The sequence below is a fragment of the Megalobrama amblycephala genome, linkage group LG18 (assembly GCF_018812025.1).
Source record: "Megalobrama amblycephala isolate DHTTF-2021 linkage group LG18, ASM1881202v1, whole genome shotgun sequence".
NCBI classification, from domain to species: domain Eukaryota; kingdom Metazoa; phylum Chordata; class Actinopteri; order Cypriniformes; family Xenocyprididae; genus Megalobrama; species Megalobrama amblycephala.
Genome location: NC_063061.1, coordinates 21,677,656 through 21,693,766, shown reverse-complemented (window position 1 = coordinate 21,693,766; position 16,111 = coordinate 21,677,656). Strand labels below are relative to the sequence as shown.

The 16,111-nt window shown below is 35.9% G+C and overlaps 1 protein-coding gene and 1 long non-coding RNA gene across 4 annotated transcripts in view; one reads left to right on the top strand and one right to left on the bottom strand.

The window, feature by feature from the left end:
• Positions 1–16,111, top strand: part of unc5da (unc-5 netrin receptor Da) — a 247,173-nt gene that overhangs the window by 47,753 nt on the left and 183,309 nt on the right. The gene's annotated exons all lie outside the window — the stretch shown is intronic.
• LOC125252532 lies at positions 9,778–13,516 on the bottom strand. The gene is made up of 3 exons (XR_007181238.1): positions 13,333–13,516; positions 11,624–11,717; positions 9,778–11,361 (listed from the first exon to the last, which is right to left on the bottom strand). It is a non-coding gene; the product is annotated as an uncharacterized LOC125252532 (long non-coding RNA).

Sequence of the window (16,111 nt, the reverse complement as noted above, 5' to 3'; positions counted from 1 at the left end):
CAGTTATTATTGCTCCATCTGCCATTTTTCACTATTGTTCTTGCTTGCTTACATAGTCTGTTGATTCACCTGTGCAGATCCAGACGTTACTGGCTGCCCTTGTCTAATGCCTTTCATAATGTTGGGAACATGGGCTGGCATATGCAAATATTGGGGCGTACACCCCGACTGTTACGTAACAGTCGGTGTTATGTTGAGATCCGCGTGTTTTCCGGAAGTCTTTTAAACAAATGAGATTTACATAAGAAAGAGAAAGCAATGGAGTTGAAAACTCAATGTATGTCTTTTCCATGTACTGAACTCTTGTTATTCAACTATGCCAAGGTAAATTCAAATTTTGAATCTAGGGCACCTTTAATACTCTTCTAGTCAACTGGAGATGTTTCATTTGTATTAGGTACATCAGTGCCACAAGATCTTCCAAAAAATGATGGGGACAATATCGACCCTGGCATTCTAATATGCTAATTTGGTGCCCAGAATAAAGTTATCTTGTGAAGTTGCCAAACTGAATATTACATGTGCTTTCAAACCTTTAACAGACATTTAAAATTGGCACTATTTTGACAGTAGGTGATGTTCACCACACCTTTTTTCAGCATCCTGTCAGCAGTTGCCTTTGTTTCTTCAGTCTTTTACTCCTTTGCTTTCCAGCCAAGCTCAAACTAATCATTGCTTCTTCATTAGATAAACTCTCTTTTTTTTCCTCTCTCTCACTGTACTTTAAGTTTGTCAGTAGTTACTGCAGTATTGGGAGTAGCCTTATGCAATAAAATGCAATTATGTTTATATTTAGCCGCGTCTTGTCTCTGCTGGCTTTTCACAGTTTATTGGCTTGATGACTATTTTATAAGCATGACCTCTGTAGGCAGGTTATGCTCCTGGTTGTCATGGACACCGACAGCGATCTGGTGATAGTGAAGAAGGAATAGTAATAACTCCAGAAGGCGCTGAGGTTAAAGACAAGAACATACGCCCACCCGATTTTCTATGACACTGTAGAGAGCAAGTCACAACAAACTTTCGTTTTTAAACTTTCTAACTCTGCGTGTTGCCCTCCAGCAGCATATGGGAGAAATATTCTGCTTGTTATGTATGAGACACAAGGCCATGTGTTTTAATGGTTTAAGGCAATTTGTTTGCTTTTCTGTGTGAGTGGTTTGGATTATACTGAATAAAAACAATGTTTTTTTGTGAAATGTTGCAGCCCACTTCACATTATTACAGACAACAACTGCAATTAAGACAGTGGGACGTATTCATGAAACACAAGCAGAATGGATTTCTGTAAATTGTACTTAAAACTGTCCTAACAGAAATGGTTGCTTTCAGTTCAGTGGGAAAATTTACATAAGAATAGATTCATAAATGTTTTATACAAATTCATTCATGTTTCATGAATAAATCCCAATGAGTTAGTTGGTAGGATGCTTATTGAAAGGAACAACCATAATTATGCTAGTGAAACACTATTGTAATCTATTGTAAGATTTTGATGGATTAATTGGGCTTGAATGACAATATTTTTTTCTCATTTGATTCATCAGTCCTAAATGGACAAAAAGATTGTGAACTAGGTTCATTATGTAGTAAATGGCATCAGTTATCAGCAATGATGGGAACTATTGAGAATTCGTCTTTTAACTTTTCTTGCTCATATTTGTAGTAATTAAGGAAAAAACAAGTGAAAGAATTTGATCACAAAAAGTTGTTGGATTACATTTTTGGTACAAAGTGGGGTATGGATTATATCTGAGGTGGTAACCATAGCAACATTAGTCCTCAATAGTACATTAACAAAACTGTTATATTGTATGACTTTATAAATACATTACAGTTTAAAGGTTTAGAGTTATTAAGATTGTTTTTAATGGCATAGGGTCAAAACCACTGGGCAAACAATCCAGCTAACAACAGAGTCCAAGACACAGGCAAACAGGGACATCCAGGGAGACAAGCACAAGATCAAAACCATGCCACAGAAAACCAGAAATAATGCTCAGAAAACATACAAGACTTCGCAATGAGCGACTGAAAACAGAGCTTATAAAGGCAAACACAAACGAGTTAGTTTAAATGGCTCTTATTTCGTCAATTTTGGTTGTGACAAACAGAATGAACCCAGACAATTTTATTATATATATATATATATATATATATATATATATATATATATATATATATATATATATATATATGTGTGTGTGTGTGTGTGTGTGTGTGTGTGTGTGTGTGTCCCTGGACCACAAAAACAGGCATAAGGGTCAATTTTTTGAAATTGAGATTTATACTTCATCTGAAAGCTGAATAAATAAGCTTTCCATTGATGTATTTGTTAGGATTTTTGCCCTACAACTATTTGAAAATCTGGAAACTGATGGTGCAAAAAAATCAAAATATTGAGAAAATTGCCTTTAAAGTTGTCCAAATGAAGTCCTTAGCAATGTAAATCCCCTCACAAAAAATAATATTATATATATATATATATATATATATATATATATATATATATATATATATATATATATATATATATATATATATATATACTTATAGTAAGGAACTTACAAAATATCTTCATGGAACATGATCTTTACTTAATGTCATAAAATAAATATATATAATAAATTAATAAAATAATATGTGTGAGTACTGTGTGTAATTAATATGTATAATATGTATATATAAATACACACAATACACACAAATTAAATACACATAAATTAATGTATATATTTAAGAGAAATATGTACAAAATATTTGTATTTGTATATAATATAAATTATATAAAAATATAAATAAATACATATACTTGTAAATATTTCTCAAATATATACATGAATGTGTTTGTATTTATATTTACATAATAATTACAAACAGTACACCCACATGTATTAGGCAAACTTAAACTTTTATTTTGTATGCGATTAATCACGATTAATTGTTTGACAACCCTAATATAATATATATATATATAATATATATATATATATATATATATATATATATATATATATATGTGTATAAAATCACAGCACAGTGTTAACTGATTACAAAATTGTTGCCGAAAGCAAGTCTCTATAATTGTCTGCATCATGGAGCCGGTGGCGATTAAACGGGGCACTAGAAGCAAACAGCTTAAATTGTTTTGTGCATCTTTTTCTTTTTTTTTTTTATGAATTGTTCTTTTAGCACTATGATAGACAATATGACACTTAAGTCCCCAGTGAAAAATCCCAGTCTGTCTTATCAGTGGACGTTCTTAAACAGTTAAAATTGCTCAAATAGTGTTTGGAAACTGAAGTCTCAAGGCTCAAAATCAATTAACTCGTGTTCTGATTACAGAATACTCATGTAAATTAAATTAGACTCATCAAGGAGATCAACCTCTGATTCTGGATAAAGACAACAATCAGATTCTGAGTACTTCAGAATTAACTGCCTTTATTTTTGGATAATTACAACAATAAGCACAAGTTTTAATTGTTGCTCATTTTATGTATCATAATTGCTTTTGTATTTTCTCCCAGAAGTTCAAAAAAAATACCATTCAGCTACGAGCTCAAGAAAAACTTTTTGTGCTGTCAGGTTTTCTTTATATTTCAATACGAACCAAACTGTAAACATTTTGTCAAAACATGAACTGGCTTCCCATTTCTTTAAAATGATCTTTTATTCTTGGCGCTAGGCTTGTGTTTTCGAATAACTAGGTGTAGAGAAGCGCATCCTCCAGTGTGCTGAGCCAGATATATGCTACCTGCACTTTATTAGCATTGAAAGTGTTTTTCTACCGAAATGTGTCCAAACTCTCATTCCCGGTGCTCCTAGTACCCAATTTCTTCAGGAGTGCGGTATACGTGTACATGAGGGCTGGAGATGGTTGTACGATGGAGGTGTGAGAGAGTGAAGAGAAGAAAATGTCTCTCTTCCCTAATAGGGGAATTTATTAGTGTGAATCTCCGGGTCTCCTTTAAAGGCCCTCTGAAATTGAAGTGTCAGCTCTGAAGTCGAGCACATCAAATGCCCCTCGCAGCAAAACGTCTGTGTGTGATACGTGAATGCGTGTGTGTGTTCGTGTGTATTTGTGAAATTGTCAGCTCTGAAGTCAAGTTCATCAAACATTCCAACTTGCTGAGTGACTTCACGTCTGTCTGAGCAGAGCAGACACAGAGCTCCAAAGGGTAATTACATTTCACCTTTACTACATGTATGTGTGTGTGTGTGTGTGTGTGTGTGTGTGTGTGTGTGTGTGTGTGTGTGTGTGTGTCTTTGGGCCCCATGCTTCCTCATATTACGAAGTGCCCACACTGAAAATGAAATCAATCAATCAATCAATCAATCAATCAATCAATCAATCTATCTATCTATCTATCTATCTATCTATCTATCTATCTATCTATCTATCTATCTATCTATCTATCTATCTATCTATCTATCTATCTATCTATCTATCTATCTATCTATCTATCTATCTATCTATCTATCTATCTATTACATCTTTGTGCTTGTGTGCACAACTGTGATTTTGGCGATGACACACATGATTTTGACAAAATGATTAGATTCCTCCAAACACCTGCATATCGATTATTTATAAATGCTTTATTTTATTCAAGCAATTTCAGCTTTGAAAAAACATTGAGCTAAAAGCCATTAAGTGAAGACAACCTCATCTGTGTGAGTCAAATTATCACATCAGCCAAAGATCTGACATAAGGGATCGGTTACAGTTCATTTACACGCTGCTAAGATGCCGACATGGTGACTGATATATCTGTTTACCCAGCTTTACACTGGAGGATCCCTTTGTTTTCCTGTCAAGGTCAAGGGTAATTCTCTTAAGGATCGCTCTGTGCCTTGGCCTTTGCATGTAATGGAGAACTAGATCATAATTTGTGTCCAGAAGGAGAGAGAGCGAGAGCGATCGAGGACAAAGAAGTGACCTTCAGTCCAGGCCCCTGTGGTCTGTCTGAAAGTGTGCCAGCAATAATCAGAGACTATTTTTGACTCTCTATCATGTAGATAAAATGGGTCACTGCGAGCTGGCCAGGCCTAGGAAGAACACACACACGCACACATACACGCACACACACACACGCTAATCTCCTAAATCAAACTCGCCCTATGTGGGTTCTTCACTGATGTATGATGCACCAGGGATGGTGCAACCATATGTTCTTAATATTTCACTGACATCAAGTTACAGAAGTAGGATGGATGGATGGATAAATTGATAGGTGGATGAATAGGCCAAGGGAAGGCTATTTCTTCAAGCAGCTCAGATAATCTTGGTGGACCTCGATCTCATCCCCATGGGAGCTTTACTATGTTCTCCGCCTATCTTTAGTGCCTAGCTGTCCTTGTCTCAGTCCTGTCCCTCCATTGTGCCTGTAAATCGCACGTTCCTGTGGTTGTGGTTTGAGGAGATTGTGCTTTAATAATTAATGAAATAAAAGCTGTTTCTTAATGTTTTATGAATGATGTCCTCCCTAGGCACTGCTTAATGAGATGTATCCCAAAACAAGAGCATGCTCGCTCCGAAAACCATACATTTTTTTCACTTTGTGACAAAAAAATATCTTCATTTTAACTTTGGCTTGACCGATTTACTGCACCACTTAATGTAGTTCCAAACGTTGGTTCGGGAGGAGCCTAAACATTCAGTCCTGTCAATCATCATTACGGACGTATATAAGCAGCAGTGACAATTCTTCCAGCATTCCTCCTCCTCCCCATCTCCTCCTCTATTTCTCTTATTCTAGCTTGGAGAATAAGAGGGTTTAGCTTGGAGCTCGAGCCGAACCTCGGGTTCGAGCCTCCTTCGAGGACAGCAAGCCAAGTTTGTTTGCCATTAACCATTAAAGGGTTAGTTCACCCAAAAATTCATTAATTATTCAACCTTATGTTGTTCCACACCCGTAAGACCTTCGTTCATCTTCAGAACACAAATTAAGATATTTTTGATAAAATCCGATGGCTCGTGAGGCCTACATTGAGAGCAAGTTAACCGCAGAATCTTTTGTTTCGAATCAGTGGCTCTTAGCACTTCCAAAGTCATGTGAACCATTGAAATTTCGAAACACTTATGACGTAACGAAGCCTTGTTTACTGAAATCATGTGACTTTGGCAGTTTGAGATCATTTGATGCACACTCCGAACCACTGATTCGAAAAGATTTGTAAGGCTTCGAAGCTTCGTGAAGCAGTGTTTTGAAATCACCCACCACTAGCAATTGTTGCATAAAGTCATTATTTTGTTTTTTTTTGGTGCACAAAAAGTATTCTCGTCTCTTCATAACATTAAGGTTGAATCATTGTAGTCACATGAACTGTTTTAAATATATCTTTAGTAGCTTTCTGGGTGTTTGAAAGTCTAAATGAAAGTTTCAATGCAGGCCTCACGAGCCATCAAATTTTATCAAAAATATCTTAATTTGTGTTCTGAAGATGAACAAAGGTCTTACGGGTGTGGAACAACATGAGGGTGAGTAATTAATGACAGAAATGTCATTTTTGGGTGAACTAACCCTTTAAGACTGAATGGGCAGGTGAACTTTGAATTCTCTTCTCTTCTCTTCTCTTCTCTTCTCTTCTCTTCTCTTCTCTTCTCTTCTCTTCTCTTCTCTTCTCTTCTCTTCTCTTCTCTTCTCTTCTCTTCTCTTCTCTTCTCTTCTCTTCTCTTCCTCTGTTTATGTGTTCATTTAGCATGCCATATTCATGAGCAGAGTGGCACAAAAGCGTGAATGGATGGTGCCACGTCTGGTTTGTGCAGATAAACACTGCGACGCTGGGTGCACACTATAGTCCCGTATTTATTCAGCTTTTTCCTGCTCCCTTTTCGATTCACAAAATCGGGGTGTGAAATACGTGGGTCCGGGCCAGGATGTGTTGCCTGCTCCATGGACCTTAGAAAACCTCCCGTGTGGACCGTTCTCAGAGAGAATGATATTATTCTGCCAGCCAAAGCATCCACAGAATATTGCTTTTCTTATGAAATGGCCATGGTGGCTTTGCATGAGGTTGATCTTGAGCACAACACAGGGAATACTTCTTAGAGCCAGTGGCCTAAATTTTTAGCCTCAGAGATTTAGACTTATGATTTAGACTCATCATATATATATATATATATATATATATATATATATATATATATATATATATATATATATATATATATATATATATATATATATATATACAGTGGCATGCGAAAGTTTGGGAACCCCTTGCAGAATCTGTGAAAATGTGTAGTAAGAATGTGTATCCTGAGTAAGATATTTTACAAAAAAATATGTTTATATATAGTCCACAAGACAAAAAAATAGCTGAATTTATAGTAAATATCTTACTCAGGACAGTACTACATAAAAAATAACATGCATTTTGTATGATCTCTCTTATTTTGATAAAATTATTCACATTTTCACAGATTCTGCAAGGGGTTCCCAAACTTTCGCATGCCACTGTATATAGCACCAAATCAGCATATTATGATGATTTCCGAAGGATCTCGTGACACTGAAGACTGGAGAAGGCCTAATGACTGCTAAAAATTCAGCTTTGCCACAACAGGAATACGTTTTTAAATATACTAAAATAGAAAACGATTATTTTAAATTCTAATGATATTTCACTATATTTACTTTATTTTGATAAAATAAATGCAGCCTTGGTGAGCATAAAAGATTTTTTTTTTTTTTTTTCATTTTCTGTAAATCTTTTCTTTATCAATTGGCTTGTGCTTAGAATAAACCAAACTTCAGTCTATGTCTGGCATGAGACCAACATCATCCTGGTGAAAATTTCATGATTTTAACATATAAACGAAGCATTCTGGTGCATTCCCACAAGAAAATAAATGGAAAAAACAAAATTTGCTTCAAGTAAAAAAAAAAAAAAAAAGTAAACATTTATTGTCATTAGGGCTGGGCATTGACACAAATTTCACAGTTGGATTCGATTTGGATTCAGAAGCTTGTGGTTTGATTTCGATTTGATTACCTGCAATTCAATAATGAATAATTTGGGGCCTATCAGCAAGGATGGGCAGTATTTATGATACATGTATTTCAAATACGTATTTCAAATACAAAATAGTATTTTGTAATTTGTATTTGATAGAGTTGATGAAAATGGCTTTGTATTTTGTATCAAAATACTTAAGTGTTTTGTATTTTTGTAGTTTTAAAATACTGTAAAATACTTTGTGAGAAGTCTACATGATGACATCATAAAAATGCAACCTCTGATTGGTGCTTACTCAATAATTTGCCCAGACTTGTTGAGTTCAGAACGGATGTTAAGTTTTGGTGTTCGTTTTAGTAGTCTATAGGTTAAATGGTTTACCAATTTAAATAATGTTCTTGAAAACTATTACACCGAGCAGCAGCCCCCTATATTTATGATTAACATTCAGTTGATTAATTAGTTTTAAACTAGTTGCTATGAATACAAGTGCCATCAGTTGTCTTCTTATGAATGATTTGTTTGTCATTGAGTCAGTGTTGCTGATGCAAAGTAGGCCCTTCATTACCAAACACCAAGTAACTAAACTAGGATATAATTATAAGTCATTCGCAAACTTCTGGTTACTTTAAAAGTAACCTTCATCTGGAAGATCACAGGGATATGTGAATATTTTATCTGTTAAATCCACAATATGTAAATTTTCGCCGCTAGAGGTCGCTTATTCAGTTGCTTATTCAGTCGCTTATCCTTCATTTTGTGGATTCATATAATATGTTTATTAGACAGATGAGGAAAATATTTGGTGTTTCCATGGTTTCTACCAAATAAAACCGGAAATCGAGGGTAATGTTGGTATGATGTCATTGATAGGTGACGTGTCCTGGTTAAAATTGCATATTTCTCTGGATTTAAACATTCTTGGAAACATTTGGGATAATGTAAATACAAAAGTCAACAAAATATATAACATTGTTCTAGTGTTTTTTTATATATATATATATTTTAATCCCAAAATCCTTTAACTGGTTGCATATGTCAGATTTATTGATTGACTCGAGCAGAGAAAAGCTGTTGCTATCAAACATTGTTTACTTAGTCACCTGACTCAGTGTAATGGTGAAGGGATAGATCAATTAGTCCAACTAATGGAAGGTTTGCGAAGAAATTTCATGCTCCCTTGTAAAAGTATTTTTTAGTATTTTTAAAATACAAAAATACAGTAGTTTATTTTGATACATGGTGTGGCTGCTGTATTTTGTAGTTTATTTTGATACACTTAAAATTGAGGTATTTGGTATTTTATTTTAAAATACATTTTGATGTATTTTTGCCCAACCCTGCCTATCAGGTACAGTACTACATGGCAAATTTCCTCAAAGAAAAAATATCTCTCAACTAACACTGTAAACTATACAGGGAACCACAGCTGGTACATCATTATAATATTAAATGTTAAAATTAATTGATTTGCAAGCTACTTGTATGTAAATTACACATACAAAAGTTTTTTTATAATAACGTTATAATAAATTTTTAATGACATAATTATGTTTCTGTTCGTTTTTAATACTATGTTTCTACTTGTTTTCAATTTCAGCCTAAACATTTAAATGGTGGCTGTCATAAAACAGTTTTATACATTCAGTATTGAAGCAAATGTAGTCACAGTAGATATATATATATATATCTCAAAATGCTCCTCTCCAAGTTCATTTTTGTAGCTGACTAACAAGTGTTTTGACATTGAACGGCTGTTCTGAGGTAAATGTTATGGTAAATGTGACATTTTTACAAGCTATTTCCGCGATTGAAACAACGATTGATCGATTAACATTACATATGAAATGATGCGGAATTCAGTAAGTTGTACTGTTTTTTTTCAACATACCTTCAGTAATCATTCATCCTACATTCATTCATGTTTATTTCATGTTGTAAAGCAAAAGAGATGATTGGTTCACGTGCACCCCCGGAAAAAAAAAAAAAAACTCTTCGGATCTACACAATTCACATAAATGACATATTTTGATTCAAGATGCCGAATTTCGCCGAAAAGCGACTAGTTTGCAGCTATGTTATTAAAAAAGAGCCTTTCTGTAGAATCTCCTTTCTCTTTTCCACCTGATGGGTGGCAGCCTGTCTATTTGCTCCTCTTTATTGCCTTCTCTCTCTTTTCTCTCCTCCACGCTCTTTGTGAGGAAACGGGAGCGTTTATGAGGTCCCGCTATTGAGTGTGTACTCATAAAACCCAGGGTTATGTTTTAGCCGGCCTGCCCTCTAGGCCTTGATTTTGCAAAGCAGAAGCTGTTCTGATGTGAACTCACTCCAGAGAAGTGGCTATTGTTCTTTATATGCTGCTTGGCACTGCGCAGAGGAGCGTTTTTATTTCTCTGAAGCTGCCTTTTAATAGCTTAAGAGACTAAATTGCTTTTTCAGGTATGTTTTATTTAAGTATCTATCTGTTTTACCTCAGATATACCTTAGCAGAAATAAAAAATGGACACAAATGAGACAATTGTAGAGAAGAGTGTAGAGCTATAATGTTAATGTGGGTGCCATAACTTAGGTAATTTGGCTTTCAAAGATCATAACCACTTATGCAGAAGTAGAGGGAGTTAAATCTTGTACTTGAAGAATCCTACAATGAAAAACATAACCATATACCCCCCAATTATCTTACAGACAATAATAATTATTCATATTAGTTCATATAAGATCCAGTTGATTGACTATTTGACTGTTTGCTTTTTCATCTGTATGTAAGTGAACTTTTGGTCATGGCTCTTTTCCCCTAAAGATGCAGCTGTTGGTTTTGGAAACTCTCTACCTGTCAGTAAAAGACATTCTGTAACTGACCTTATGGATCTGATTGGCTCTCTTGTGGTTGTGAGGGGGCTTGCACCATTTTTCACACCATTTCACTTAGTTTTGCAAAGTTTGTGAACACTGAACAAGCAATAGTTTTATGTGTGCTACATATATATATATATTTTTTTTTTCATAACCAGATGTTTTTTGGTCCTTGGCTGTGTTTCTCTCCCTCTTCCTTTGTCTCTCATTCTGCCTTTTCTTTTGAAATGTTCCATTATCCACACCCCCTACCTACCCTATCTGACTTCTGCACTTTCTGTCTTAAAGGCAAAATCCCAAGACAATAACAGACACATAAATAAATTAGACTTATATCTCCAGCAGTGCTCCTGCACCATCTTCATCACACAGCTTTGAAATGTGTGTGTGTGTTCATCAGTCTAAGACCCATATTGCAGTGGTTTGAGCAGGAGGTTGAAGAAAATAGGATTCTCTCTTTCCTTCTCATTCTTTGTCTTTCTTTCTCCAGCCAGCTCAGTCCTGCTCATTGGGGTCTTTCTTGTCCATTTATTTCCTATGCCCCTTTTAAAAAAAAAAAAGAAGGAAAAAAATAAAGGGTACAATGAAGTGACATAACATCTACTCACGCTTCAACCATCGAACATTAAATTGAAACTTAAAAGTGTAAAAGCATTAACAACAGATCATGAATAACCCTAGAAGATTGATTCTTTCTGCAGCAATATTACGGCCGGGTTAAATATCACTGTAGTAATATTTATTTATATTATGTAGAATACGTTGTTTTTCCGTCATTTTGACAGATAACAAATATTGTATTTACCTGCTTTAGAAAGGTTCCAGTACACACTGCTAATAGGGATTATAAGTGAAAGAGGGAGACAATTCCATTTTAAAGCATCCGTGTGAAAACAAGCCTGGAAAGAGACAAAAGGATTTGGGGAGAAAAACAAGAGATTCTTGGTGCATTCCAGTGAATCATTCATAGGATATATTGTAAAGTAATGCTGCCCTCACATGCTATCGGAAATTTGATAATTCCCACTTTTGAAGTCTTAATTACGAGCTTATCGAAGTGGGAGGGCGTTCATGTGCAATACCTAGGAAACTCGTATTTACGATAATTCTTAGAGCATTTGACTGCAGCATTAATCTCGTGAGCAGACCAAAAATGCGCAGTACATAGAAAACAAAGAAAAAAATAATCAGGAGAACACAGCAGACTGAAAAGAGCTCTTGCCACAGATATTCGTGTCATACCATATCACATTAAAACACCAAGAATTACGTTATTCTTCTGACGTCTGAAAATAAAACATGAAGGAAAACTGACAGCTCATTCAGTCAAACTGACAGATGAGGATTAGGCCTATTTGTAGAGCAACCTTATTATTTAAGATGATTTGTTTAAGTCTTTTTCCCCCGCTTTCACAGACAAGGCTTAAGCTAGTCCTAGACTAAAATGCATGTTTGAGCTGTTTTAATATCTTAAAATATGTCAGTGCCGTTGTTTTGTCTCAAGATGCACACCAGTAATGATTTTTTCTAGGGTACGTTTATAAAAGCTACTTAAATACCAAAATTGAAATAAGGCCTAATCCTTCTTTAGCCCAATGGTGCGTTCAAGTCCTCCTGGGAAGTTTGTATTTACGAGGTGGGAAGTTGTGTTTACAGCGGCAGGTGCGTCACCTTCATCAGAGTAAGATGGCGGTTTACCTTCTCTTAAAGGGCACCTATTATGCAAAATTCACTTTTACATGGTGTTTGACCATAAATGTGTGTTGGCAGTGTGTGAGCAAAACCACCCTAGAATGAGAAAAATCCACCCAGTGGTTTTTTTACAATCTCAATAATTCATAAGCACTGTCTCAGAACGCCCTGTTCTAAGATTGCGCTCACTGTGACGTAGAATTGCGCTAAGCCCCACCCACGTGGTTTGATTGACAATCTGTTTTTGGCATAGACCCCGCCGTCGGTGATCTGTCAACCATCCTCCATTGTTTCAACGACAGCCGGTAATGTCTCCTAAGAAACATAAGTGTTCTGTTGTGGGATGTAATAATGAACATAGAAGTTTTCACTTACTTCCGACATCAGAGCCACTGAAAACGCAGTGGGTGGTTTTTATTTACGAAGGAAAGGCGCCACTCAAAATTCCAAAATACGTTTATGTTTGCGCGAATCATTTTTTGAGACTGTTTTGAGAACGAGGGTAAATTCACTGCGGGTCTTGCTTCAAAGTTAATCCTCAAGTGTGGATCGTTGCCTACTGTTCGCGATCCAACGTCACCTCCAGAAGAAGTAAGTGTATTTAATGTTTTTTGAGCAAATAGTCATTTCAGTCGATGTCAGCCAATTCAATAACAAATGCGTCTAAAGTTGTTGTCGTCGTCTTAGAATGTCTGTGTATATAATTTAAACCTTGTTTGTATAGTATCACACATATATATATATTTTTTTAAAGATATTGTATTAAAACTGTGTATGTTTTCTGTAAAGACAAGACAATTACAAATGTAAATAAATTAATACCTGTTCTATCTCCCTGCAGCATATATTTTCTGGTTCTGTAGCCATCTTCTCACATTTGCCACATAAGCACCTGTACGACAAGTAATGTCAACATGACGCAACCGTTCCCTCGCATAAATATAATTTCGTTTGTACTTAGCAAACGTTATCACAGTATTTGTGTTTGTAGTTTCAAAAAATTGCGCGAACGATATCACAGTGTGTGTGTGTGTGTGTTGCACATCCATAATTGCAAAGGGGACGCGATTAAAACTCTGTACGTACATAAATGTATCAAATAACCATTCAGAAACGTCCTGCTCCATTCTCAATTGTGTTTATTCTGCCGCTGTCTCTTCATCATCTGGGTCTGATTCCGGTTCAAACATGTACGGCTGAATGCCATACAAAACAGCGGGTCTCTCACTCTCAGCCATTCTGCTTCTACCGACTGTTTATTGCCATAGTTACGCCCTCATCCAAAGGCAGGGCGGGGATATGCAGCTCATTTACATTTAAGGTGGTACACACCAAAACAGCTCTTTTTAAAACAGGCCCCAAAAACGACATTTTCAAATGGTTATAATAAATTAACTGTGGGGTATTTTGTGCTGAAACTTCACAAATACATTCTGGGGACACCCAAGACCAATATTACATCTTGTAAAAAGGGGCATAATAGGTGCCCTTTAATGAATTACACAAAAATACAGCACTTTTACTTATAATGTGCATCAGGCTTGTTTTGCTTTTTTTAATGTTTTTAGTTAATTTATGAAGCCACTTTATTGTTACATATATTGTTATACTGTATTATAATGCTACCATATTTTGTGCAGGCAATTTGTAAATATAAAACATTGTAAATATAAAAGCCGGACAATGTCAATGCTAAATAAAGAAACAATTCCTTTGTAAAGAAAGACTACATGCATGCATACTTTTACAGAGCACTCGTGCCAAATGCGCATGCCTATTACAAACACATAATTTGCATGTGCCTGCCGTCACGGTTTTCACAGATCCACGTTTTTGCAGTTTACATGGATAATGGTATCGTTTTTAATTGTTTTGCGTTTTCAGACCCCAAAACGCTGTTGTTGTGTAAATGAACAGGCAAAATGCATTAAACATTTCCCATTTTAAAGGGATAGTTCACCCAAAAAATCTGCTTACCCCCAGGGCATCCAAGATGTAGGTGACTTTGCTTCTTTAGTAGAACACAAATGATGATTTTTAACTCCAACTGTTGTGGTCTGTCAGTCGTATAATGCATGTCAATGGGAACTTCGTCTATAAGAGTAAAAAAAAACATGCACAGACAAATCCAAATTAAACCCTGCGGCTCATGACGACACATTGATGTCCTAAGACACGAAACGATCAGTTTGTGCAAGAAACCAAACAGTATTTATATAATTTTTTACCTCTAACACACCACTATTTCCAACTGCCTTGAGCATCCGGTATGTGAGGTCTGAAAATGCGTTCTGATGACGGAAGTGATGTCTCACGCTTATACTTCAATGAGTGTGAGACATCACTTCCGTTGTCAGAGCGCGTTCAGACCTCACACACCGGATGCTCAAGGCAGTTGGACATAGTGGTGTATTAGAAGTAAAAAATTATATAAATACCGTTCGGTTTCTCGCACAAACCGATCATTTCGTGTCTTAGGACATCAATGTGTCGTCACGAGCTGCAGGGTTTAATTTTTATTTTTTTGTGCATCATTGTCATGTATATACCCTGAGATCGGTAGGAAAATGGTGGGTAAAATTCCAAATCCGCTCCATCACACCTGAGTTTAATTTCTAACTGCACTCAAAGAGCTTGATTAGCCGGTTCAGGTGTATTTGATTAGAGTTGGAGCTAATCTCTGCAGGAAACAGGACTGAGCTCCCCTGCTCTAATGCTGCCTTCAAGGGATGTCAGAATGATCGTATTTACGAGATGAGCACACATGAATGTCACAGCACTGTTGTAATTACCAGTTGGAAACTCTAGATTTACTTCGACTTTCAGAGTTGGGGTCATGTCAGTTAAAGAAATGCTCTGTACAATTTAATTTGTTTGCATTTTATGTAGATAATAGCTGTAAAGCTTGCCAGAAAAAAATATTACATATTGATCCAGTTTATGGTGCAACATAAACAGGCTAAATTTGTAGCAAAACATGAATGATAAAATGCATAAGTTGTCTTTTCAGTCAAAAAACCAAAAAAAACAACAACAACAAAAAAATCAGTAAAAAATAAATCATAAATGACCCTGTGGATATTACAACTCTCTCCCACTGGTACAATGGAAAAAGAGCATTTGCTGATATTTGTTTACCTGAAGACAGCAGTAGATAACTTATGAATTACACACTTTATGTGCATCCATCATTTCAATTTGTTGTACATTTGCTAAAAAGCTACCCATCTTTGTCACATGGTTATAAAGGCTCATAATTTAAAGGTGCTATAGAGGATGTTTTCGACGACTGAGAAACCAAAGACTGTTAGTGAGTTTTTGAAATGAGCGCATACGTAAGAACAACCCCCCTCCTTCACAGCTCATTTCGAGGGAACGCCTCCCAAAACTTGTGCACGAGTATTGGAACACGAGTGTTTGTTTACCGCCGGCATTCGCTGTGTCATGTTAGTGGATTCATTATGTCGGACTCACCGCAGGTAACTCATAATCTGCAGTTGTTACTCCTGACAAAAACATTGCATGCGGCACCTGTGGAAAGTTACTGGAGCGCGCACGTTCTCTCACAAGGAATGTAATGGCAGTGATTGACAAGCCAGAG